The sequence below is a fragment of the Bos indicus x Bos taurus genome, chromosome 19 (assembly GCF_003369695.1).
Source record: "Bos indicus x Bos taurus breed Angus x Brahman F1 hybrid chromosome 19, Bos_hybrid_MaternalHap_v2.0, whole genome shotgun sequence".
Lineage (NCBI taxonomy): Eukaryota > Metazoa > Chordata > Mammalia > Artiodactyla > Bovidae > Bos > Bos indicus x Bos taurus.
In genome coordinates this window covers 38,509,340-38,536,867 of record NC_040094.1, presented here as the reverse complement: position 1 = coordinate 38,536,867, position 27,528 = coordinate 38,509,340, and the positions used below count along the sequence as shown (strand labels likewise).

At 42.7% G+C, this 27,528-nt stretch overlaps 1 protein-coding gene and 1 non-coding gene across 4 annotated transcripts in view; one reads left to right on the top strand and one right to left on the bottom strand.

Annotated features, from left to right (window-relative positions):
* B4GALNT2 (beta-1,4-N-acetyl-galactosaminyltransferase 2) overlaps nt 1-27,528 on the top strand; it is a 75,798-nt gene that overhangs the window by 4,198 nt on the left and 44,072 nt on the right. The gene's annotated exons all lie outside the window — the stretch shown is intronic.
* Nucleotides 6,323-6,448, bottom strand: LOC113878654. Its single transcript, XR_003507077.1, has one exon. It is a non-coding gene; the product is annotated as a small nucleolar RNA SNORA3/SNORA45 family (small nucleolar RNA).

Genomic DNA, 27,528 nt, shown 5'->3' with positions numbered 1-27,528 from the left:
CAGTTTGCACTGTTTTTGCTATTTTAAATTTTAAACACAAATGAAAAACTCAAGTGGTCACCACTAAAGATAGAAGTAACCAGAAGCTTGGTTGTATCTTTAAAATCATTGTGCTATTAGTGTCTATTTTACGTCTGTTGCTTAAATGGAGAAATGGGCTTAAGGAATTCTGAATACTTATTCTGATTGAACATTTACTCCTGTGAATCTATGTAGCTGAGCCAGGTATGTGTTGGGAACCAGCTGTGCCTGTGCCTGTGAGTTCTTCAGATTAACTTGCACATAGAATAACTTTTATTAAAGATAAGTAATGTGCTAATTTGAAGCTCATCTGTATTATTATTATCTTATTAAAATTTTTATTGAGGCATAGTTGATGTACAATAAGTTTCAAGTGTGCAACATTTTGTTGTTCAGTTCCTCAGTGGTGTCTGACTCTTTCACACCCCAGGGACTGCAGCATGCCAAGCTTTCCTGTCCTTCACCACCTCCCAGAGCTTGCTGGACTCATGTCCATTGAGTCGGTGACACCATCCAACCATCTTGTCCTTTGTCATCCACTTCTCCTCCTGCCTTCAATCTTTCCCAGCATCAGGGTCTTTTCTATAGTGCTGATGAATTTTAAAGATTATATTCCATTTATATTTATTATAAAATATTGGCTATATTTCCTGTATTGTACCATAAGTCCTTGTAAAAGCTCATCTATATTATCAAGAACCATAGTAATTGTGTAGAACTTAGATCAGCAATTCTTGGTCTTTTTGGTCTCAGGACCCTTTTAATGCTTAGAAATTATTGAGGACCCCAGAGAACTTTTGTTTAGGTGGGTTGTATCTATTCCTATCACCATATTAAAAATTAAAGCTGTGAAAAATCTAAAAATACATAAAGCCACTAAAAATAATAATCATAAACCTATCCAATGGAAACATAACACATTTTAATGAAATAACTGTGATGAGTTGAAGACTCTACTGGGGCTGATGGCTGGATCCACTTCCTAGCTCACTCAAGTGCCTGTTGGCTGGGGACTTTAGTTCCTCCCCACGTGGCTCTGTATGGGCAACTCACAGCAGAGCAGTGGGCTTTTCCAGAGCAGATCCTCTGAGAATGGGTCAGCAAGGTGATAGTCACAGAGTCTTTCATTAGCAGTCTCAGAAGTGACCTATGTTGTTTTCATACTGGCCACCCAGACTCGTGTGGGAAGGGGCTTCTTCCACTCTGTGCTGTTATTGGCCAGGGTGGAAAGGGCTACACAAAGGTGTGACTGCTTGGAAGCTGAGACCATCCAAAGGCCACCCGGGAGACTGGCTACCACGGGACTTTGGTGTTTATTTTCATGAATGAGACTGGCTGTGATTTTTTTCTTTAAAAAAACGTTTTTTAATATTTGTTTTTATTTATTTGGCTGCTGTGGGCCCTAGTTGTGACATTAGAGCTCTTAGTTGTGGTGTGTGGAATCTCATTCCCCCACCAGGGATCAAACTCGGGTCTCCTGCGTTGGGAGCTTAGAGTCTTAGCCACGGGACCACCAGGAAAGTCCCTCTTTCTTTCTTATACCTTTGTAAGGTTTTGGTGAAACGTTTATGCTGTTTCGTAAGTTATAGTTTTTGTCCTATTCTTTGGAAGAATAGGAAGTCAACTGAAAATGAAAATTTGGCTTATAGAATTATTCAGAATTTTCTATTTTTCCTTGTGTCAGTTTTTTAAAGCTGCATTCTTCTCTAAGAACTTGCTTATTTTCTCTAAATTTTCAAGTTTAGTGTTACAAAATTACTCATTTATATTCTCTTATTACTTCTGTAATAGCTTTAAGTTTCAAGTGATGCTCCCAACATTCCTGACTTTGGTGATTTGTGCCTGCTTTTGTTTTTATCTTAATTCCTTCCAATGAGCTTATTACTTTTATAAGGGATTCCCTGGTGGCTCAGATGGTAAAGAATCCACCTGCAATGCAGGAGACCCAGGTTCGATCCAGGGAAGATCCCCTGGAGAAGGGAATGGCAACCCACTCCAGTATTCTTGCCTGAAGAATCCCATGGACAGAGGAGTCTGGTGGGCTACAGTACATGGAGGTCACAAAGAGTCCAACTAACACTTTCACTTTTAAAGTAAAACAGCTTTTGGCTTCCATGATACTTTGAAGTACATGTTCCCTATTTCATTATTTTCTGCTCTCATATTTATTATTTTCTTCTTCCTACTTTATTTTGAGCCTAATTTAACTGATCTTTTTCTTATTTCTGAGGTAGATGCTTGACTTCCTGACTCTCAGATTTTCTTCTTTTCTAATAGAGATATTCAAAGGCATAAATTTCTTTGTGAGTATTGTTTTTTAGCTGCTTTCCAGTGGTGTTGATTTGTGGTATTTTCACTGTCATGTAATTCAAACAAATGTTAATTTCCATCGTGATTTTTTCTTTGACCCATGGTTATTTAGAAGTGCATTTCTGAATTTTTAAAAGCAAGGATTTTCTAGTTATCTTTTTATTGTTCACTGCCAACTTAATTGCATTAGGGTTAGGAAATATACTCTATATTACTGAAATTCTTTGAAATTTTGGACACTTGTTTAATGACCCAGCATATGTTCAGTTTTTGTAAATGTTCTGTGTATGTTTGGAAGAAATTCATATTCTGCAGTCATTACATGTAGGGCTTTATATAGTCCATTTATATTGTTTGCTGATTGTCTGCTTCAAATCATCTAAATGCTTATTAATTTTTTGATTACTTTGTTGATCAGGTTAAAGTCTCTCTCACCATAATTGTGAATACATCTGTTTCTCCTTGTAATTCTTTCAGTATTTTGCCTTATATATTTTAAGGGTATGTTATTAGAATAAAGAATTGTTATCTCTTTCTGTGAGCTGAGTATTTTATAACGAGGTATTCCTCTATCTGTGGTTTTGCTTGATATCTCTATATTAATATCAAATGAAGTAGGCTTAACTTGATATTAAGTCAACTTCCTTTAATATTAATATAGAGATAGCAACTTTATCTTGGTTACACTTAGTGTATTTATCTTCCTTTTTACTCTCAACATTTCTATATCATTTTGTTTTGATGCATCTCTTGCAAACCACATATATTTGGATTTCTTTTTTCCATCTAGTCTGATTACCTTAGGTTTTAATTGGAGCATTTAATCAATTTATGTAATTATTGGGTGAGATGGTTAGATAGCATCACTGACTCAATGAACATGAATTTGAGCAAACTTGGGGAGTAGTGGAGGACAGAGAAACCTGGCGTGCTGCAGTCCATGGGGGTCACAAAGAGTTGGACATGACTTAGTGACTGAATAGCAACAATTATTGATATAGTTGGTTTAAATCTAACATCTCAGTGAGTGCTTTCTATTTGTTCTGCCTGGTCTATATTCTTTTCTCTCTTCTTGCACTTTTGGAATTGATTTTTTTTTATTATCCCATTTTCCTGTCTATTAGCTTTACTATTTGTATTTTATTTCTGTAGTAGTTACACTATAGATTATAAGGTTCTTGACCTATCAAAGTCTAAAATGTTGTTTTTAAAAATTATTTAATTCTTATTTTATTTATTTTCATTTTTTGGCTGTGCCACGTGGCATGTGGGATCTTAGTTCCCCAATCAGTGATCAAACTCATGTTGCCTACATTGGAAGAGCAGAGTCTTAACCGCTGGACCACCAGGGAAGTCCTTTCTTGGTTTTTTTAATCTTCTTCCCAGGGAAATGTGAAGACCTTAGAACACTTCTAGTCTGTTTACTCCTTTCCTGACTTATATGTCATTACTTTACCCTTTTTTGGTTCTGTTGTGTTTTAAGATTTTCTTATTGTTTCTTACTGTTACTAAACAAAACAGTATTATTTTATATAGTCAGTAGTCATCTAGACTTACCCACTTTTCAGTTTTATTTCTCTTCCTTATTTCTTTATGATCTTCCTTCTGGAGTAATTTACCTTTAGTAGTTATTTTAGTACAAGTATGCTGGTGATCAGTTCCCTCAAATGTTGCTTGTCTAGAAACACCTTTATGGGCACCTTCATTTTTTAATAGTCTTGGTGATATCAAAGATATTTCAGTATCTCTGGCTTCTCATATTGCCGGGGTCCTGCCCCGGTTGGATCCAGGGATTCCCTAGGGAGGATGACGTCGGCGACTGAGAGAAATAGAGAAAGAGATAAGGAAAGAATTTTGCAGTTAAGAAAATAGAGGAGAGAAAAGAGGCTGATATTCCTTGGTTTACGCAGAAAGCCAATAAAGCCCCAGCACGGGACTTGCTCTGTTCACGTAGGCTGCAGGCACCCTCTCGAATAGCTGAAGGTGCCCCACCTTAGGCACCTTCTCGAGTGGGTCTTAGAAGCCCAGGCAGGAAAGTGAACTCAAAGGGCCCCTGCACTCCAGGGAATCAGCCTAAAAGGAAAAGGAAAGAGAAAGAAGGACATGGGGAGCCCAAACCTGATGAGCATGGCCCACACTTTATTTTCCAAAGTAGTTTTTTTTGTTTGTTTTGTTTTTATTTATTTCTTTGACCGTGTTAGGTCTTAGTTGCAGCATGTGGGATCTACTTCCCTGACCAGGGATCGAACCCCTGGCCCCCTGCTTTGGGAGCATGGAGTCTTAGCCACTGGACCACCAGGGAAATCCCTCCAAAGTAGTTTTTATACCTCAAGTTGTGCATAGAGGATAATGGTTGGGGGGTGGGGTAGAGTCATGCAAGGTCAGCAGTCCTTGATCCTTATCGAAGCCAGGCTTTCTTTCTGCAAACTTATCATATGCAAAAGCTTTAGGTGATTTACATCATCTTCTGGCCAGGAGGCCTGTTAACATTTTATGACCCTTTCTTCAGAAAACTTATTTTTCTCTAAAGGTGATTATTCTAAAGTCAGGTGCCACCCTCTGAAAGTATTAGATAAAGTTGCATTCCTATAGGGCAAAAGTGTGGTGGGCTATAACAAGAAAAGAATTAACTCAAGGGTCCAAGGTTACAAACATTAAAGCTACTACTTACATTTCTATATACCAACTATATTAATCAATACACTCCCAGGGACACAGTAGGTAAGGGATATGGAAACTTGGCAGCAAGCATTAGCTTAACAAAGAAATCCTCTACTAGTTCTAACAATTTTAACTCTCTGAGAAGCTCTGCATTGTTAGAATATCTTAAGCTTCCCATGCCTCTCGTGGTTGGGAGGCTGTGAGCAATCACATGTGTATCTGCAGGAGTCCGAACAAACCTGTCAGGCAAGCTAGAAAGTCATCAGAGGGGTTTGAATGGAAACACTCCTATTATGCCCAGGAGACTTATTAACTAGAGTTTTAAGTTGATTTTCTTACAGAGAAAGGTGGTCAGGGATAGCCCCCTGTTAATGTCAGAAGAGTTGGTGAAAGTCGTGAAATAGTAAAACAGACAGATTCTGGTTTTGGGGTAGCGCTCAGGTAGATCCGGGGCGGGGGGGCCCCTCGAGCCCTGATCACCTTGCCCGTCAGGGCTCTCCTGCATGACCTTGTCATGGGTGGGAACTCCCGTGCTGGCTCCTGGCACCATATATCCTGTTAGAAAATTAACTAGCAACTTCTTTTAAAGATAATCTTTTATGGCTGCTTTTAAGATTATCTTCTTGTATTTTATTTGTTTTTTGAAAAGCACTTGTTTAACTTTATGCATCTCCCACCATATGGCTTCAAGCTACCAGGACAAAAGCCCCACCCACACCTTAAATCTCCTCAGCTCTTCTGCTGAAGAATTTGGCCATCTTTGGCTGCTTTGGGAACTTCCCATTCCCCAGAACTTCTGAGTAGCCCAATCGCACCACACCCATGCTAGGGCTCACCCTAGTCTTGTTCTTGGCAGCATTTACCTGTGTCTCCTCACTGACCAAGATCCATGTTTTATCAAGGTTGACAGTTGGGCAGAAGCTCTGGTTCCTCTTTAAGTAGTAATGCCTCACCAATTTTGTGTGACTGGGGAGAGAAGGCAACCATTTTCATTACTTTACTATGATTAAAAAGCTATGTTTATCATCTTCACAGCCCATCTCCCCCATTACAGTGTAAGTTGTTCACTCGTGCAAAAGAGTGACATAGCAGGTACTCCACTTTTCAAATAAAACAAATCTTTAAAAAGCCACCAAAGCTATCAAGTGGAAAAGACTAGTTTTTTCATGGAACCAGAGTAAGTCACTAAGAAGGTCAGAGGCAGTGCCAAGACTAGAATTCAGGTCCCTTGATAGCTTCTATAGCTGTTACTCCTGTAACAGAGGTCTCCTAAACCTCCCCCTAGCTTGCGGGCATGCATGGATCTAACAGTTGTGTAGGTCAGTCTGATGCATGTCACTAACCTAGTGACTGTGTTGTGAGGGCCACAGCCAGTGACTAAGGTCAGCAGTTACTTTTGGAGGACTCCACTGCACTCAGGCAGTAGCTGATACCCAAGAGTGACTCTAGCCCTGATTCTCCTTATGTTTTAATTTTTACTATAATACTTTTTGGTGTGTATTTATGTTTAATTTTCTTCCTTGTGGCTTAAATAGAACTTCACAAAAGCTCCTTCATTAGTTCTGAAAATTTTCAGTCATTTTTCTTCAAGTATTCCTCTGTCCCAGTCCCTCTTCTCCAGTACTCGAATACTTACTGTTTCCTCTGTGTCTTTGATTCTTTTAGTAATTTGAGATCTTTTGTTCCTATATTATCCATTTTGGCAGTTATTTTATTTTGCTTTTTATTGAAGTATAGTTGATTTACAATGTTTCAGGTATACAGCAAAATGATTCAGTTATACATATACATACATAAAAAAGTAGAGCTGGAAAACCAATAAGGTAGATAAGTGAAGTGAAAGTCGCTCAGTCATGACTGACCCTTTGCAACCCCATGGACTATACCATTCATGGAATTCTCCAGGTACTGGAGTTGGGTAGCCTTTCTTTTCTCCAGTGGATCTTCCCGACCCAGAAATCGAACCGGGGTCTCCTGCATTGCAGGCAGATTCTTTACCAACTGAGCTATCAGAGAAATCCCAAGGTAGATAAACTGGTATACTAAGAATGTCATAGCAAGCTCTGTGAGAATGTTTGGAGGTAGTGTTGTAGGAAGTGGGGAGGGGCCCTACAGGACCCCAAGAGTGGGCTCTTGTCTAACACTCAGAAAAGAATTGTCCGAGGAGACACGTGCTGACCAAGCAAGAGATTTTATTGGAAAGGGCACCCGGGTGGAGAGCAGTAGGGTAAGGGAACCCAGGAGAACTGCTCTGCCGCGTGGCTCACAATGTCGGGTTTTATGGTGATGGGATTAGTTTCCGGGTGGTCTTTGGCCAATCATTCTAATTCAGAGTCTTTCCTGGTGGTGCACGCATCACTCAGCCAAGATGGATGCTAGTGAGAGGGATTCTGGGAAGTGGACAGACACGTGGTGTCTCCTCTAGACCTTTCCCGAACTCTTCCAGTTGGTGATGGCTTATTAGTTCCATATTCCTTATCAGGATCTCCTGTCATAAAACAACTCATGCAAATGGTTACTATGGTGCCTGGCCAGGGTGGGCGGTTTCAATCAGTGTGCTTCCCCTAACAACTCCCCTCTGAGAGACTTTGTACTCAAGATACTTCTTGGGAATTGGGGCGGAGGTCTCTTTCTTCTGTAACTTCTTCCTGCTGTGCATGGGCGTAGGCCTGCCTAGCAGAGCAGAAGTCTCTCTCTACCTGATCTAAGTTGGGGTGTTCCACATCTGAAACCAGCTTCCACCCTTGCAGTAACAGCAATTTAGTTTGAAACTGCTGGAGTCTGCTAGAAATAAACTTTGCAGTCAGTAAATCTAGGGCCTGACGATTTTGTAGGACCATTGCAGCTAGGGAGTCTAACTGGGATTGTAGGCGTTGGAGGGTCCTTGCCGTTTTTTCTATGGATACAGCAGTGTCAGTAGAAAGCTGCTGAAATTTATGTAAAGAAGTTCCCCCCATAGCAACTCCTATCAAATCAGCGGTCAGTCCTAATGCCAGGAAAAAAGGGGTAAGTATTACTGCGCAACATATCCTCTGGTTGGTATATACTGGTGAAGGCAAAGAGGTATTACTCCAGGCCAGATCTATGTGGGGTGTAACATACCCTAGGGAGCAAGTTCCTGACCAAAAAGGTGGTAGGGATAAATAAGCTTTATCCCCAGATATGAAATAGACACCATAACTAGGTTTAAGCTGGGCAGCAAAACGGGTTTGCCAAAGAGGGACAGGATTTCCATCTGCCTTACAACTCGAACATGGCATAATGGAACAGGGGCAGTCTCTTAGTAGCTGGGAGGAGACTGTCACTCCACTTGCTGCAAAACCAGCAGCAGTGAGGGCATTTAGGAAGGGATTCAAGTGTTGTGAGGCATCCTGGGTTCTGTCCTCAAGGTAGAGAGTATTTCGTTTAGGCTCCCACCATAGGGTTAGGTTTTCAGGGGTAGGTACCCCTACAAGGGAATAACAGCGGTCAGAGTTGCCTGCCTGATTTAGAAACCAGGATGAACAGGTGTGGTTCTTTGGTCGTCCAGAACAGAACATGGATTTTCGAGAATGCTTAATAGCATCCGAGGAGAGCCTCATGTTCGGGGATAGGTATAGTGTGTCAGTTCTGCCAGAACCTCTAGTTTCCAGACTTTGGCTAAATCGTAATACCCTAGTGAAATTTCTAGGTCTTGGTTTTTCCCATCAGTTTCAACAGTGAAGGTCACCGCATATTGTGAGTTGCCTAGATTTCCCACTGACACCCCTGTCAGGGAGTCGCTTTTTAGACAGACAGGGAAGGTCACTTGGGGAATGTTAGTCAAGAGAGAAAATAAGGGCTCAGGTGGGATTGCAGATGTTATCAAGGGGGTAAATATAGACAGTTGTTGCTGATACCAAGGCATCAAGTTTTTTTCCCCTTTTTCCCAAAAGGCCACACCGTGACCAAATGGGGTGCGCTGGGTAACAGCATGTAGCTCAGCTGGAAGGGTGGGCCATTGATACCCTGGGATAGGTTGGGCACAGCCCCAACTTCTGCCATTAATGCAGATCCAGCAGGGGCTGGTTAGGTTGAGTCGAGAAGCAGTGTGGTTTGCAAGCATATATGCCTCGTTTAGGGAGAGATTAATAGCCATACAGGGAGACAGGATTAGAAAGAGGAAAAACATCATATGATGCGTTTTTACTTATCTGAGGGAGAGTTGATGGGGTTCCACCTGAACAAAAGTCTGAGATCTTCAACAGGTTCACAGGAATAATTGTCCTCTGGTTTTGGAGTCTCAGTCCCCGTCGCCCCCTCCTGTAGACCATGGGGTTTTATTCTAGAATTGTGGACCCAGGAAGATAGACCTTCACCTTCACAGCAGTTGAGGTTACTAGAACAACCTGATATGGTCCTGTCCATTTCTCAGACAGCTGGCTTGGACTCCCTTTTTCTTGCCAGGTCTTTACTAATACTTGGTCCCCAGGCTCTACCTGGGGATTTTTCAAGTTTTCCTGTGGTCTATGGAGGATCTGTTCTCCATGTCATTGGAGTTCTTGTTGAAACCTTCCCAGGTCAATTATATGTTTTAAGCGAGTATTGGCATCCTCATCAAAAAACAAATCAGAAGAATGGACGTCCATACATCATTTCATAAGGGCTTAATAATAGTGGCCGTTTGGGGGCTGTCCGTACCCTCATGAGGGCTATGGGTAGCATATGGATCCACTTATTATGTGTTTCTTGACACAGCTTGGCCAGAGCCCTTTTAAGAGTCTGGTTGGCTCTCTATACCTTTCCCGAAGCTTGAGGCCTCCGGATGAGTGAAGGCGGTATTTTATGCCTAAGCATGCGGCCAGGTTCTGGGATATTGTGGCTGTAAATGAGGGCCCTCTGTCACTCTGAAGTGATCGAGGCAACCCAAACCTAGGTACTGTCTCCTTCAGCAGAGCTTTACAGACTTCTGTGGCTCTCTCTGTCTTAGTAGGGAATGCTTCAATCCATCCTGTGAACATGTCAATAAAGTCAATAAAGACTAGCAAATAAGAAAACCCTTGGGTCTTTGGCATGGCTGTAAAATCCACCTGGCAGTCCTCTCCTGGGTATGATCCCCGATGTTGGACAGGTTTAATTAGAGGAGGTGGCAAGGGTCTGGTTTTGGGGTTATTTCTTAGACAGGTATCACAATTTTGTGTGACCTGTCTAACAACCTTAGCCAACTGGGGATGGTAGAGAATAGGCTTGAGCAAGGTTTCCAGATTCTCTCTTCCAAAATGGGTACTTTTATGTAAGGAGTTAGTAATTCTCCAAACCTGAGAGTCAGGGAGTATTACCTTGGGCCTGATCAGTCTGAAACCACCCATGTGACCCAATCTCCCAGCCCCGCTCAGCATATCGGGAATGTTCCTCTGGAGTATAATCTGGAGTCAGGGTTTCCTTGGGGAAAAGGGGGCAGATAGCAGTGATAGGGCTAGCTTCCCTAGCAGCTCGTTTTGCCTCCTGATCAGCTTTTCTATTTCCCTGGGCCTCCTCTTCTTGCCCCTTTTGGTGACATTTACAGTGGATGACAGCTAATTTTGCAGGAAGTTTGACTGCCTCCAGGAGCCTGAGAATGAGCTCTTTGTGTTTAATAGGAGAGCTTCGAGCACTGAGCATCCCTCTTTCTTCCCAAATTCCTGCATGGGTGTGCAGGATGAGGAAAGCATACTTAGAGTCCATATACACATTAATCCTCTTTCCTTCCCCTAATTCCAAAGCTCTTGTCAGGGCAAAAAGTTCAGCTTTCTTTTCAGACCCACTTTCCTTAGTTTCTTCTAGGCTCACTACAGCATATCCTGCTTTCCTCTCTTCCTTTTCTACAAAACTACTGCGATCTGTGTACCATTTGTCCTCTGGGTCAGAAAAAGGTGTCTCTGATAGGTCCGGGCGAGAAGAGTATAACTCGTCTATGATTTGCATGCATTGGTGATCTAAAGGGGAAGTAGGGGGATCTGGCAGTAAGGTGGCTGGATTTAAAGTCTGACAGACCCTCAACTTTATTTCTGGAGTGTCAAGGAGGAGGGCTTGGTATTGGGTGATCCTTCCCCCTGTCATCCACCTATCCCCTTTAGTTTCCAAGACTGCTTGCACCTGGTGAGGTGTATACACTGTGGTGGCTGACCCAGGGTCAGCTTAGATGCCTCCTTAACCATAAGAGCGGTGGCCACTACTGCCCGGAGGCAAGTGGGCCACCCTCTGGCCACCTCATCTAGTTGTTTTGAGAGATAAGCCACGGGTTGTAATACAGGCCCCATCATTTGTCCTAACATCCCAAGAGCAGTTCCTATCCTTTCAGAAACATAAAGCTTGAAAGGCTTTTCCAGGTTTGGGAGGCCTAAAGCTGGGGCTGTAGTGATAGACTCTTTTAGGGCATTAAAGGCCACCTTGCAGGTCTCATCCCAGTCGAGTGGCTCTTCCTCTTTCCCTCTTAACTTTTCATATAGGGGTTGGGCCAGATTGCCATAATTAGGAATCCAGATCCTGCAAAACCCAGTAATTCCTAAAAATCCTCTAAGCTGTTTTTTTGTTTGGGGATATGGGGTATTTAAGATGAGGGATTTCCTCTGGGGGTCGAGCATTCTTTTTCCTTCCATAATTATAAATCCAAGATATTTTACTTGGGTTAAGTTAATCTGAGCTTTCTTGGGGGATACTCGATAACCCTTTTCATACAGGAAATTTAGAGTTTTAACAGTGTCCCTTTGAGAGCTGGTAAAGTCTGGACTAGCTATAAGCAAGTCATCCACATATTGTATTAGATTGCTGTTCTTTAAAGTTAATTCCCTTAGTTCCCTCCCCAAAGAAGTCCCGAAAATATGAGGGCTGTCCCTAGACCCTTGTGGTAGTCGAGTCCAGCAGAGTTGTATGGCCTCCCTTGTTTCCAAGTCCCGCCACTCAAAAACAAAGAGTTTTTGGGATTCAGGATGGAGAGGAATGCAGAAGAAGGCATCTTTAAGATCCAAGACTGAGAAGTACTTAGCATTTCCTGGGACTTGGGATAGGAGGGTATACGGATTTAGGACTATGGGGTGGATGGGAACCACAGCTTCATTAACAGCTCTTAGATCCTGGACGAATCAATAAGATCCATCTGGTTTTTTAACAGGCAAGATTGGAGTATTGTAGGGAGACTCACAGGTGATTAGAAATCCAGTATCTCGATATTTGTTAACTAATGGTCTAAGACCTTCAAGAGCTTCTGGTTTTAAGGGATATTGTCTTTTCCAGGGGTAGGGAGCATTTGGCCTCAGAAGAATCTTTACTGGTGGAACATTTATGGCTAGACCAGGGCTGGAGACATCCCACACCTGGGGATTGACCTCATCTAAGAAAGGGACAGACTCCTCCTAGACAGACACTAGGCAAAGGAAATTATCGACTTCTAGCTTTCCCCAAGTCACTCTGGTCTGGAGGCGGCAAAGAAGGTCTCTCCCCAGTAGGGGAGCAGGGCAACCAGGGATGTATAAGAAGGGGTGGGTTCCTTGCCAGTTGCCCACCTTACAATCGAGGGGCTTAGTAAAATTTCGGCTTTGGGGTTTTCCATCTACCCCTATCACTGTTTTAGTCTGGGAGTCTAAAGGTCCTAATCGGAAAGGAAGAACAGAGAAGGCAGCCCCCGTGTCTAAAAGAAAGTTCACATCCTTACTTTCTATTTGTAGAGTCACCCAAGGGTCGAGAGGAGTGATCTGGACCTCACCATTCACGGAGGTTTCTCGAGCCGCTGGGCACCATCAGTCCCGGTCGCCCAGGACTAATACAGAGGGAGCAGGTTTAGGGGTCTCCATACGCCTTCCCTTAGGGCGATATGGGCACTCCCTTTTCCAATGCCCATCCTCTTTGCAGTAGGCACACTGGGTGTGTCTCAGCCGCGGTGGATTGTTAAGATCCTTTTTCCTTCCTTGCTCTCCCCTGGACTCTCGCGTAGTGGCAGGATGAATCAAAACCAGGATTTTAGCCTGTTGTTGGGCCAAGGCCTGGGTCTGCCTTTCTATTCTATCTTTTCGGGCTTCCTTTTGCTCCCTTTTTGCTTCGTTCTCCTGATCCCTGTTCAAAAACACCCTATTTGCCTCCTCCACCAAGTCGGAAATTTGGGTCTCTGGTCCTTTTCCTAGTTTTTGTAATTTTCTCCTTATGTCTGGGGCTGCCTGGGTTACGAAGGAATGGGCCAACAGGACTCTTCCTTCCATACTTTTTAGATCTGTCTTGGTAAAGTTTTTAAAGGCTTCTGTGAGTCTGCGCAAAAAAAAAGAGCTGGATTTTAATTTTCTTCCTGTGTAACCTCTTTTATCTTATTATAATTAACAACCTTTTGGACACCCTGGGTCATTCCCTGTAGTAGGCAAGTAATGAGGTGTCTTAAGGATTCCTTTCCTGCCCTTGTATTAGGATCCCAGTCTGGTTCTGTAGAGGGGATTGCCTCTTTGGCAGGCGCCAGACTGACATCTACCCACTTTCTTTCATCAGCCACTTTTCTAGCCTAATCTAGGATTCGATCTTTTTCCTCATCATTACAACAGCGGGTGAGGATGACCATTATATCCCTCCAGGTGAGGGAGAAGTTAAGGCTAAGACACTCAAATTCATCCTTAAATTTTTGGGGGTTCTCGGAATATGAGCTCAGTTGTTCCTTGCATTGGGTAATGTCTTGCATAGAGAACGGAATATGAACGTGCATGGTTCCCCCCTCCCGTCTGGTACCTCTATTAGGGGGCAGATTTTGTCTGAGGATGACCTTTCCTTCTGTGGAGGACAAAGCTTACTTCCTGATCGTAAACCCATGGGGGAGGGGGCATATGGAGGCGGAGCTGAGGCGATGGTGAGTGACTTCCCTTCAGATCCCATGACTTCTGGGCCCAGCCTCCTGACTTCCGGGTCCGAGCTCATGACTCCCGGGTGTGTCTTACCCTCCTTTCCCAGTGACTTCTCTGCTGAAGCAGAGGAGGTCAAGAGAAGGTCAAGGGGATCTTCTGTATCAGACCTTGCTAAAAGGATTTTGGAAGAGCGTTTATCAAATTCCTCAAGCTTATATTTTCCCTTTTTCCCGGAATCCTGGTTCAGTTCAGTTCAGTTCAGTCACTCAGTCATGTCCGACTCTTTGCGACCCCATGAATCACAGCACGTCAGGCCTCTCTGTCTATCTCCAACTCCAGGAGTTCACTCAGACTCACGTCCATCGAGTCGGTGATGCCATCAGCCATCTCATCCTCTGTCGTCCCCTTCTCCTCCTGCCCCCAATCCCTCCCAGCATCAGAGTCTTTTCCAATGAGTCAACTCTTCGCATCAGGTGGCCAAAGTACTAGAGTTTCAGCTTTAGCATCAGTCCTTCCAAAGAAATCCCGGGGCTGATCTCCTTCAGAATGGACTGGTTGGATCTCCTTGCAGTCCAAGAGACTCTCAAGAGTCTTCTCCAACAACACAGTTCAAAAGCATCAATTCTTTGGCACTCAGCTTTCTTCACAGTCCAACTCTCACATCCATACATGACCACAGGAAAAACCATAGCCTTGACTAGACGAACCTTTGTTGGCAAAATAATGTCTCTGTTTTTGAATATGCTATCTGGGTTGGTCATAACTTTTCTTCCAAGGAGTAAGCATCTTTTAATTTCATAGCTGCAATCACCATCTGCAGTGATTTTGGAGCCCCCCAAAATAAAGTTTGTCACTGTTTCCACTGTTTCCCCATCTATTTCCCATGAAGTGATGGGACCAGATGCCATGATCTTCGTTTTCTGAATGTTGAGTTTTAAGCCAACTTTTTCACCCTCCTCCTGGTAGAGGGCCATAAAGGCCTGGACATAGGGAACCTCCTTGTATTTACCCTCGTGTTTGCAGTATAGACTGAGCTGTAAAATGGTGTTGTATCCAAGTGATCCCGACTGCGGCCATTTTTCCCCTCCTTCCAGGGAGTAAGTAGGCCAGTACTGAGTACAGTATTTGATAGGTTTTTTCTTTTTTAGCTCTTCCAGTTGGTGTCCCTCCCAGTGAGCCAAAAGACAACCCAGCGGGGTGTCTAAAGGGAAGCTAGGCTTATTTCCCATTTTAGTGACAGTATAGTTTATATCTCATTCCCAGGGGACAAGTATTGGGGTGGATGCCCCTATATCTGACTCTAGAGAGATTGTAAGCTCTCTCCTGGTCCCAAATTGCCTGATTGTATATGCACCAAAGGAAATGTTCAGTAGTAAGCACAATCAACGGTGCTGTAGGACTGGTCCCGAAAGGTGAATTAACCCCTAATGATGTGTCTAGGGTGTTAATTTTTACCCAAGACCAGGTGCGACTATACTGAACCCCGTTAATCACTTCCACATGGAAGCACTCAGCCAAATGCTCAATTAAATGGCTGAATTTATAGAAACAGGGCACCCAATGGAGGGCTTCTAACGCCCTATTGTCTCCCCAAGAACACAAAGCACAATTGATGGGGAGCAGAGAGCGTAGCCTCTCAGAAAATCTCTTGCAAAGACCCAGAACTTCAGGTCCGAGTATCAGCAGACAGAGTGAATAAAAATAACTTGGGTCTTCACAGAGAGGAAAAGAGGCCAGTTTGAGAGAAGGAGTGGGAAGAGACAAAAGGTGGAAGAGACAAAAGAGAAAGAGGAAAAAGAAAAAAGGGGTGGCCTTACAGACGTCCCCTGCCACCTACAGATACCCAGGCGTTACGGGGCTTTTTCCTGGGCCTCCAGAGAAGGGAGGACTGGAACTTGGCCCTACCAGAAATCAGAACCAGAATTCGAGTTCTCTGCCAAGAGGAGGTGATCAGTCTCCAATCCTCAGCTCAGGCTGAGGCCCTTTGACCAGACTCCTGCGTCCAGGACCGGGGGACTAGAAAAATAGGATGGGATAGGTTGAAAGGAGGGGTGAGATAAAAGGGGGTCAACAAAATCTCTTGTCCTTACCCGGTCAGGGCACCCTGGCCAGTTGTCCATGTCAGGAGGAGACCAGGGACAAACGAGTCCCAGTTGCAGCCGCTGGGTCAGATCCGTCGGCAGGTGAGCTGGTCCTGGAGTACCCCAAGCGGTCTGGATGTCAGCCTCAGTAAAAATGGGGGTGTCCCTTCGTGGTAGCCAGTTGTTGTAGGAAGGGGGGGACCCCTACAGGGTCCCAAAGGTGGGCTCTTGTTTAACACTCGGGAAAGAATTGTCCGAGGAGACACGTGCTGACCAAGCAAGAGATTTTATTGGAAAGGGCACCCGGGTGGAGAGCAGTAGGGTAAGGGAACCCAGGAGAACTGCTCTGCCGCATGGCTCACAATGTCGGGTTTTATGGTGATGGGATTAGTTTCCGGGTGGTCTTTGGCCAATCATTCTAATTCAGAGTCTTTCCCTGGTGGTGCACGCATCACTCAGCCAAGATGGATGCTAGTGAGAGGGATTCTGGGAAGTGGACGGACACGTGGTGTCTCCTCTAGACCTTTCCCGAACTCTTCCAGTTGGTGATGGCTTATCAGTTCCGTATTCCTTATCAGGATCTCCTGTCATAAAACAACTCATGCAAATGGTTACTATGGTGCCTGGCCAGGGTGGGTGGTTTCAATCAGTGTGCTTCCCCTAACAGTAGTAGATGCAGGTTAGGTTAGAAAACTGTAGCTTGGATATTAGGTTATGAAGGGCCTGTAATAGGCCTCCCAGTTGGCTCTAGTGGTAAAGAACCCAGCTGCTAATGCAGAAGACACAGGAGATGTGGTTCAGTCCCTGGGTTGGGAAGATCCCCTGGAGTAAGAAATGGCAATCACGCCAGTATTCTTGCCTGGAGAATCCCATGGACAGAGGAGCCTGGCGGGCTATAGTCCATGGGGTTGCAAAGAGTCAGACATGACTGAAGTAGCTTAGCACAAGCACTAGCATACATATATATCTATTCTTTTTCAGATTCTTTTCCACTATAGGCTATTACAAGATACTGAATATAGTTCCTTGTGCTGTAGAGTAAATCCTTGCTGTTTACCTATTTTATATATAACAGTGTTTATCTATTAATCCCAGTTCCTAATATATCTGTCCCCCTCCTTGGTAGTTATAGTCTGACCTATCTTCCAGTCTTGTCAAATTCTCTGTTAAATTCATCCACTTAAGCTTTCAGTACTGTTATTTTTTTATTTCTAAAATTCCTGTGTCTTTTTATATTCTCCAATTTTGTGTTTGGGAAGCAAAAGGCAAAGGAGAAAGGGAAGGATATACCCAAGTGAATGCAGAGTTCCAGAGAACAGCAAAGAGATAAGAAAACCTTCTTAAGTGAACAGTGCAAAGAAATAGAGAAAAACAATAGAATGGAAAAGACTGGAGATCTCTTTGAGAAAATTGGGAGATAACAAGGGAACATTTCATGCAAAAATGGGCGCAATAAAGGACAGAAACAACAAGGGCCTAACAGAAGCAGAAGCGATTAAGAAGAGGTGGTAAGGATACACAGAAGAACTATAAAGGTCTTAATGACCTGGATAATCATGATGGTCTGGTCACTCCCTAGAGCCAGACATCCTGGAGTGTGGTGTCAAGTGGGCCTTAGAGAGCATTACTATGTACAAAGCTAGTGGAGGTGATGGAATTCCAGCTGAGCTATTTCAAATCCTAAAAGATGATGCTGTGAAAGTGCTGCACTCAATATGTCAGAAAATTTGGAAAACTCAGCAGTAGCCACAGGACTGGAAAAGGTCAGTTTTCATTCCAATCCCAAAGAAAGGCAATACCAAAGAATGTTCAGACTACCACACAGTTGCACTCATTTTACATGCTAGCAAGGTAATGCTCAAAATCCTTCAAGCTAGGCTTCAGCAGTACGTGAACTGAGAACTTCCAGATGTACAAGCTGGGGTTAGAAAAGGCAAAGGAGGGACTTCCCTGGTGGTCCAGTGGGTAAGACTCTGTGCTCCCAATGCAGGAGGTCATGGTTCAATCTCTGGTTAGGGAACTTGATCCCACATGCTGCAGCTAAGGCCAAGAACAGCCAAATAAATAAATAAAATAAATAAATATTGAAAAAAAAGAAAAGGCAAAGGAACCAGAGACCAAATTGCGAACATCTGTTGGATCATAGAAAAAAAGGGAATTAAAAAAAAAACTACTTCTGCTTTACTGACTACCCTAAATCCTTTGACTCTGTGAATCACAACAAACTGTGAAAAGTTCTTAAAGAGATGGGAATACCAGGCCACATTACCTGCCTCCTGAGAAACCTGTATGCTGGTCAAGAAGTAACAGTTAGAACCATCCATGGAACAGCAGACTGGTTCAAAATTAGGAAAGGAGTACATCAAGACTGTATATTGTCACTCTGCTTATTTAACTTATATGTAGAGTACATCATGCAAAATGCTGGGGTGGGTGAAGCACAAGCTGGAATCAAGATTGCTGGGGGAAATATCAAAACATCAGATATGCAGATGATACCACTCTAACGGCAGAAAGTGAAGAGGAACTAAAGAGCCCCTTATGAGGGTGAAAGAGAAAAGTGAAAAAGTTGGCCTAAAATTCAACATTCAGAAAACTAATATCATGGCATCTGGTCCCATCACTTCATGCAAATAGATGGGGGGGGGGGAAATGGAAGCAGTGACAGATTTTATTTTGGGGGGCTCCAGAATCACTTCAGACTGTGACTGCAGTCATAAATCTAAAAGACACTTACTCATTGGAAGAAAAGCTGTGACCAACCTAGATAGCATTTTAAAAAGCAGAGGCATCACTTTACCGACAAAGGTCCACATAGTCAAAGCTATTGTTACTGAAATTGCAAGTCCATATGCCTGATGCGGTGAGGCCCATCAATATTCAACATTAGAGTTTGGAATAGAGAAAGGTTTATTACAGATTCATAGAAGGAGATGAATCTGTAATCTGCTCATGCCCTAAGATCCCCCAAAGTTACTGAAAGCTTTCAGCAAGTCCCTTTAAAAGCAAAGGGTGAGGGATGGGCGTGGTTAGTTGTTGCAGACTTCTCCGTGTCAGATCCTTTGTTCTTGAGGTCTGGTGGGAGAAGGTAATGGCAACCCACTCCACTACTCTTGCCTGGAGAATCCCATGAACGGAGGAGCCTGGTAGGCTACAGTCCATGGGGTCTCGAAGAGTCGGACACAACTGAGCGACTTCATTTTGACTTTTCAGTTTCATGCATTGGAGAAGGAAATGGCAACCCACTCCAGTATTCTTGCCTGGAGAATCCCAGAGACAGAGGAGCCTGTTGGGCTGCTGTCTATGGGGTCGCACAGAGTCAGACACAACTGACGCAACTTAGCAGTAGCAGCAGCAGCATGGTCAGGTAACCATGTTCCTGTAAATCTCTACCAGATAAATGTTATTCTCTGTCCTGACAAGAAAGGACAAAGTCCCAAGGCACAACTTTCACCCCAAAGCCCCAGTCCTGGCTAAGAGGAGGCAGATCTCAGTTGGTAGCTCATCAGGGCCAGGTTCCCACATCCTGCCCAACTGTCATCCCTGAGGGAGCCAGGCATCCAACCCAACTGGCCCTCAGTTTGCTCAGGCCACCCAAGTGGGGAGACCAGATCTCTCAGACTGCAACTCACACAAATGGCCACTGCTATTAGGTTGCAGAGACAGAGATGGGGGAGAGGTTCACTGCTGCCTCAAGGGCTGAGCCAAGGCTAGTGGAAGGGGCCTTAGTGAGAGCTCTGGAGCCCTACAGGATGTAGTCCCCAGTCTGTTCCCTGGGCTGGCCAGCTGACCTTCTGGCCCAAGTCTGGGTAAGCTGGAGGCCCACCAGGAGAAGGCCTGAATCTGCCTCTTATGTCAGTCTCCACTGGATGACCACCATACCACCGCCTGTTGACTCAGTCACCTCCCTAGTGATTGACAGGTACTAGTGGGCGGGGCACACTGCAGCCCTGACCAATAGTTGAGCAAGACAACTAACGGTCGCTCACTGATGGTTGGTTGCTGTGGGCAGGGCCCACTGAGGCAGGGAGCAATGGCTGAGCAAGACCTGATGCTTAGTAACAGGGGGGAGAGTAATAAGACACAGCAATGGCTACCTGCTAAGGGCTGTGCTCTTCCTGCTCTGTTACAGGAACATCAAGAGCTTCTAAAATCAGGGAGAGAAAACCCTGACATCCCTGTAGAAGAAAAGGCTAGAGCAGGGCTTCTTCGTGGGCCAGAGACTCCTGAGGGCCCCAGTGACCTCCTTAGGGAGTCTGTAAGGTCAGAACTATTTCATGATAGTATTAAGATGCTAGTTGCCTTTTTCACTATGCTGACTTGGACACTGATGATGCAGGGGCAATGATGGAAAGCTGCTGCTGGCACCTTCGCTTGAACTGGTGGGAGTTGCATTCTTCCCACCACACCCAGGGGAAACTTCAGAATATCCTTGATGAAATGGTTAAATCAATTGATTTTTTTTAAAATACCAATTTTGGACTTCCCTGGAAGTCCAGTGGTTAAGGCTTTGTAGTTCCAGTGCAAGGGGTGAGGGCTCAGTCCCTGGTGGGGGAATGAAGGTCCTGCATGTGGCATGGAGAAAAATAAACAATTAAAAATATATCTTTTGATGAACAGTAAAACATTCCTAAAACAGACTGAAGTGCAGTTGTTGCCTCAAGAAAAAGTGCTTGTGCAATTTGAGCAGGGAGCTGAACTAACTGCCTTTTTTTTTTATAACCACTTTTTAAAAATTTATTTTTTAATTGAAGGATAATTGCTTAACAGAATTTTGTTGTTTTCTGCCAAATACCAATATGAATCAGCCACAGGTATACGTATGTCCCCTCCGTATTGAACCTCCCTCCCCACCCCACCCTCTAAGTTGTTACAGAGCTCCTGTTTGAGTTCTGAGTCATATAGCAAATTCCCATTGCTTATCTATTTTACATATGGTAATGTAAGTTTCCATGTTACACTCTATATGTCTCACCCACTCCCTCCTCCCCATCCTCGCCATGTCCATAAGTCTGTTCTCTCTGTCTGTTTCTCCATTGCTGCCCTTCTAATAAATTAATCAGTACCATTTTTCTAGATTCCATATATATGTGTTAGTATACAATATTTATCTTTCTCTTTCTGACATGCTTCACTCTATAAATAAGCTCTAGGTTCATCCACCTCATTAGAACTGACTCTAATGCATTCCTTTTTATGGCTGAGGAATATTCCATTGCATGTATGTACCACAGCTTCTTTATCCATTCATCTGTTGATGGACATCTAGGTTGCTTCCATGTTCTAGCTATTGTAAATAACGTTGCAATGAACATTGGAGTACACTGTCTTTTTCATTTTGGTTTCCTCAGGGTATATACCTAGTGGTGGGATTGCTGGGTCAAATGGTGATTTTATTCCTAGATTTTTAAAGTGATCTCCACACCGTCTTCCATAGTGGCTGCATCAGTTTACATTCCCACCAACAGTGCAAGAGAATTCCCTTTTCTCCACACCTTCTCCCTCATTTATTATTTGTAGACTTTTTGATTATAACCGTTCTGACTGGTGTGAGGTGATATCTCATTGTAGTTTTGATTTGCAATTCTCTAATAATGAGCAGCGTTGAGCATCTTTTCATGTGTTTGTTAGCCATCTGTATGTCTTTGGAGAAATGTCTGTTTGGTCTTTTTCCCACTTTTTGATTGGGTTGTTTGTTTTTCTGGTATTGACTTGTATGGGCTGCTTGTATATTTTGGAAATTAATCCTTTGTCAGTTGTTTCATTTGCTGTTATTTTCTCCCATTCTAAGAGTTGTCTTCACCTTGTTTATAGTTTCCTTTGCTATGCAAAAGCTTTTAAGTTTAATTAGGTCCCACTTGTTTATTTTTGTTTTTACTTCCATTACTCTAGGAGGTGGATCATAGAGGATCTTGCTTTGATTTATGTCATCAAGTTGAACTAGCTGCTTTTTAATTGAAATATTTTTTTGTTTAAAGAATGAATAAAAATGAAGAATAATCTGGTTATTCAGACTTCTGTTTTTGGTAGATATCTCTTTTAAAAACAACCAAGTGATCTTGTCCATTTGAAGAAAACACCTGGTAGTACTTGTTATCAATCACAAAATTCAAGCTTTCCAAAAATCAGAACTTTGTAAAACTTATTTCTACTGCAATGAGTTTGAAAGTCTTATTATTTAGAGACCTTTCTGATGAGACTGGTGTCGATATTAATGAATGAATTCTCTGTATTGCATTAAAAATGCAGCATAGCTCAGTGAACCAATATTTTCCATAGGAATGATCAGATCAGATCAGTTCAGTTCAGTCGCTCAGTCGTGTCCAACTCTGTGACCCCATGAATCGCAGCACGCCAGGCCTCCCTGTCCATCACCAACTCCCGGAGTTCACTCAGACTCACGTGCATCAAGTCAGTGATGCCATCCAGCCATCTCATCCTCTGTCGTCCCCTTCTCCTCCTGCCCCCAATCCCTCCAGCATCAGAGTCTTTTCCAATGAGTCAACTCTTCGCATGAGGTGGCCAAAGTACTGGAGTTTCAGCTTTAGCATCATTCCTTCAAAGAACACCCAGGGCTGATCTCCTTCAGAATGGACTGGTTGGATCTCCTTGCAGTCCAAGGGACTCTCAAGAGTCTTCTCCAACACCACAGTTCAAAACCATCAATTCCTCGGCACTCAGCCTTCTTCACAGTCCAACTCTCACATCCATACATGACCACTGGAAAAACCATAGCCTTGACTAGACGGACCTTTGTTGGCAAAATAATGTCTCTGCTTTTGAATATGCTATCTAGGTTGGTCATAACTTTCCTTCCAAGGAGTAAGCGTCTTTTAATTTCATGGCTGCAGTCACCATCTGCAGTGATTTTGGAGCCCAGAAAAATAAAATCTGACACTGTTTCCACTGTTTCCCCATCTATTTCCCATGAAGTGATGGGACCGGATGCCATGATCTTTGTTTTCTGAATGTTGAGCTTTAAGCCAACTTTTTCACTCTCCACTTTCACTTTCATCAAGAGGCTTTTGAGTTCCTCTTCACTTTCTGCCATAAGGGTGGTGTCATCTGCATATCTGAGGTTATTGATATTTCTCCCGGCAATCTTGATTCCAGCTTGTGTGTCTTCCAGTCGGGCGTTTCTCATGATGGACTCTGCATAGAAGTTAAATAAACAGGGTGACATATACATATACATATACAGCCTTGACGTACTCCTTTTCCTATTTGGAACCAGTCTGTTGTTCCATGTCCAGTTCTAACTGTTGCTTCCTGACCTGCATACAGATTTCTCAAGAGGCAGATCAGGTGGTCTGGTATTCCCATCTCTTTCAGAATTTTCCACAGTTTATTGTGATCCACACAGTCAAAGGCTTTGGCATAGTCAATAAAGCAGAAATAGTGGTTTTTCTGGAACTCACTTGCTTTTCCATGATCCAGCAGATGTTGGCAATTTGATCTCTGGTTCCTCTGCTTTTTCTAAAACATCAGGAAGTTCACAGTTCACATATTGCTGAAGCCTGGCTTGGAGAATTTTGAGCATCACTTTACTAGCATGTGAGATGAATGCAATTGTGCAGTAGTTTGAGCATTCTTTGGCATTGCCTTTCTATGGGATTGGAATGAAAACTGACCTTTTCCAGTTCTGTGGCCACTGCTGAGTTTTCCAAATTTGCTGGCATATTGAGTGCAGCACTTTCACAGCATCATCTTTCAGAATTTGGAATAGCTCAACTGGAATTCTATCACCTTCACTAGCTTTGTTCGTAGTGATGCTTTCCAAGGCCCACTTGACTTCACATTCTAGGATGTCTGGCTCTAGGTCAGTGATCACACCATCATGATTATCTGGGTCGTGAAGATCTTTTTTGTACAGTTCTTCTGTGTATTCTTGCCACCTCTTCTTAATATCTTCTGCTTCTGTCAGGTCCATACCATTTCTGTCCTTTATCGAGCCCATCTTTGCACGAAATGTTCCTTTGGTATCTCTGATTTTCTTGAAGAGATCTCTAGTCTTTCCCATTCTGTTGTTTTCCTCTATTTCTTTGCATCGATTGCTAAAGAAGGCTCTCATCTCTTCTTGCTATTCTTTGGAACTCTGCATTCAGATGTGTATATCTTCCCTTTTCTCCTTTGCTTTTCGCTTCTCTTCTTTTCACAGCTATTTGTAAGGCCTCCCCAGACAGCCATTTTGCTTTTTTGCATTTCTTTTCCATGGGGATGGTCTTGATCCCTGTCTCCTGTACAATGTCACGAACCTCACTCCATAGTTCATCAGGCAGTCAGTCTATCTTGCATGGTGTTATAAAATTAAGTGTAGGTAAAAGATCCATTCAAAGTCCAAATGATACCAATGAAAAAGGTTCATTGATATCGTTTCAGATTCCATGTTGCTGCTAACCTTTACACTACTACTACTTGATTTTTGGCATGGTATCAAAGATGAATATCCACAATTGTCTTTGTTCCACTTATATATCTGTATGGGGCTGTATTTTCCTCACATGTTTCAACCAGATAATGTAACAGATAAAATGCAGAAACAATATGAGGATTCATTTTATCCATTAAGCTAAATATTACAGAGATAGGCAAAAATATAAAATGGAGCCATTTTTCTCACTATTTTTTGTTTGGAAAAATGTAATTATTTTTCATAAAAATATGTTATTTGTGTTAGCTTTTAATGGGCTTATTATGTTATTTCTAAATTAATACATACTTTTAAAAACTCCTCAAATTTAATTTCCAAAATGGTAAACATTGACAGATATAACCCACAAAAACAAAAGCTCTTTGGGAGTCCTCAGTAATTTTTAAGATTATAAAGAGGTCCAGGGACTTTCCTGACAGTCCAGTGGTTAAAATTTCGCATTTCAGTGCGGGGCGTGTGATCCCTGGTGGAGGCTTTAAGATCCCACATGCTTCATGGCTTAAAAACCCAAAACATTAAAGCAGAAGAAATATTGTAAGAAATTCAATAAAAGCTTTAAAAATGGTCCACATCAAAAACAATATTTTTTTTAAAGAATAGAGATCCTGAGCCCCAGAATACTCAGAACCAGTGATCTGGGCAGTCATCAAATGCCTACTAATGTTCCGCCTAGCCTCTCTTATGGACGGGCGCACACCATCACCTATGAGGGGATTTTCTCGGAAATCAAACCTGGATCTGATCAAGCCTGTTGATCTAACTACAGATTTATAGAAATTTCAGGGAAAAAAGGAACATGGCCCGGGGCGGGGACGGGCGGTGGGCGCTGAAATCAGCACAGTCCAGACGTGGAAAATCCAAATTATGGAGGATAAACAACATGGTTCCTTAAACAAGTATGTTGCTAGGAGGAGATACAGAGGAATGTATATATTAAAAGGAACTGATGAAACATATCAACCAATGTATGGATCTTATTTAGATTCTGCTTTGATTCTATTTTTAATTGGAGTATAATCGATGTACACTGTTGTGTCGCTTTCTGTGTACAGCCACATGAATCAGCTCTATGTATACATATATCCCCTCCTTCTTCAGCCTGCCTCCCACCCCACCCCACCCCACTCCACCCCCTACGTTGTCACAGAGCACCAGGCTGAGCTCCCTGTGCTATACAGCAGCTTCCCACTAGCTATTTATTTTATGCATGGTTGTCTATATATGTCAAATGCCACTCTCTCAGTTGGTCCCACCCTCTTCTTCCACTCTGTGTCCACAAGTCTGTTTTCTATCTCTGAGTCTCTTCCTGCCCTGCAAATAAGTTCATCAGTATCACTTTTCCAGGTTCCATATATATGCCTTAATATACAATATTTGTTTTTCTCTTTCTGACTTATTTCAGTCTGTACAAAAAAATAAAAAAAGACAGAAGGGAACTCTGTGCACCTTTGATGGTAGTAAAGACTGATTGTTAGATTTTTAGCTGATAATGGTATTGGGTGTCTCTGTGTGTGTAAGAACCTTTATCTGAATCCCCCAAGCTTTAAGCAAAGAAGCAGAACTTCAATGAGGATTGCACAGTAAGAAATTTATTATAGGAATTAACACAATTTTGGGACGAGTTCCAAAAAAAAAATTAGAGAAAAGTCACCAATCATATCGTCACAGGTGAATGAGCTGAAACTGGGAAGAATTCAGAAACATCTGTTTTCTGGAGTACAGCCACAAAGAGAGTTGCTGGAGAAGTATATGAAAGGTTGCTTGTTCCTCATGGTTACCGCTACTGTGAGTTCTCAGAGAAAGTTCTTATAGTGAACCTGAGGTAGTTGGTCAGCAGGGCCAGTTGTTGGGAAGGAGGGCTGGACACAGAATTGAGGGAAAAAGGACCAAGTGGATGGAACTTGCCAGCATCTGCACTGCCTCTGAATCTCATGCAAATTTCTTTGTGACCATCCCTAACCTGGCATTACACAGGGAAGGGAATTCCAGCTTGGTTCATCTGAGTACAAAACTGCCACATTACCCTTCAAAGATAGAATATTTACTGATGAAATGATATGATGTCAAGATTTTCTTCAAAATGATTTGAGAAGTGAGGAAATAGGTGAAGAAACAGATAAATCCATTTTGTCCAGGAGTAGAAGGTAGGTAATGGGTATAATAAAATTCATTTTATCGTTCTTTTTATTTTTTGTATGTACTTGGGATTTTTTTCTATAATTAAAAAGTTTTTTCTTAAGTACCCTAATCACCCCTTGCATTTTTCCCTTGGAGTATCATTAACTTTATGGGTTTTATTTTATTTAATATGTTATAGTTAATTATAGTCATTGTTCTTGTTGATGCATCAACTATCTCAAATATGGCTGGTAGAAGACCCTTTAAACTGGCTCCTCTTTCATGGATATAACTGTGGTCTTCTTAGATAGCCCCCTTCCCTTGGTCTTCTTAGATAGCCCCCTTCCCTTCTGGCATCACAGGATATTCTAGACTTGCTTTGAATTTTCCTTACCCAAAGCCAGAATCAGCCATTTCTGCAAGGGGCTTTGCTTTTTCTTTAGAGGGGAATGCTGTATGTAAACCAAGATCCAGATGTTAGAGGTGCTCATAATTATTAGTGTGGTATCATTTCTTCCAGGTTCTTCCCTTTTTAAAAAAGTTTATTGGAGCATGGTTGATTTACTATGTGTCAGTTTCTTCCATGCAGCAACGTGATTCAGTTATACATATTTATATATATATGCTTTTTCCTATTTTTTCCACTATGGTTTGTCACAAGATATGGAATATAGTTCCCAGTGCTATAGGGCAGGACCTTGCTGTTTATCCATTCTAATGGTGTATATCTGCTAATCCCAAACTCGCAGTTCTTCCCTCTCTCACCCTCTCTCCCGTGGCAACCACGTCTGCTCTCTATGCCTGTTTCTGTTTTGTAGATACGTTCATTTGTGTTGTATTTTAGATTATACATATAAGTGGTATAATACGGTATGTGTCTTTCTCTTTTTGACTTTGCTTAGTACGATAATCTCTAGGTCCATCCAATTTGCTGCAAATGGCCTTATTTTCTTTTCGTGGCTGAGTAATATTCCATTGTATAAAGGTGTACCAGACCTTTATCCATTCATGGACAGTTAGGTTGCTTCCATGTCTTGGCTATTGTAAATAATGCTACTGTGAACATGGTGCATACATATTTTTGAATTATAGT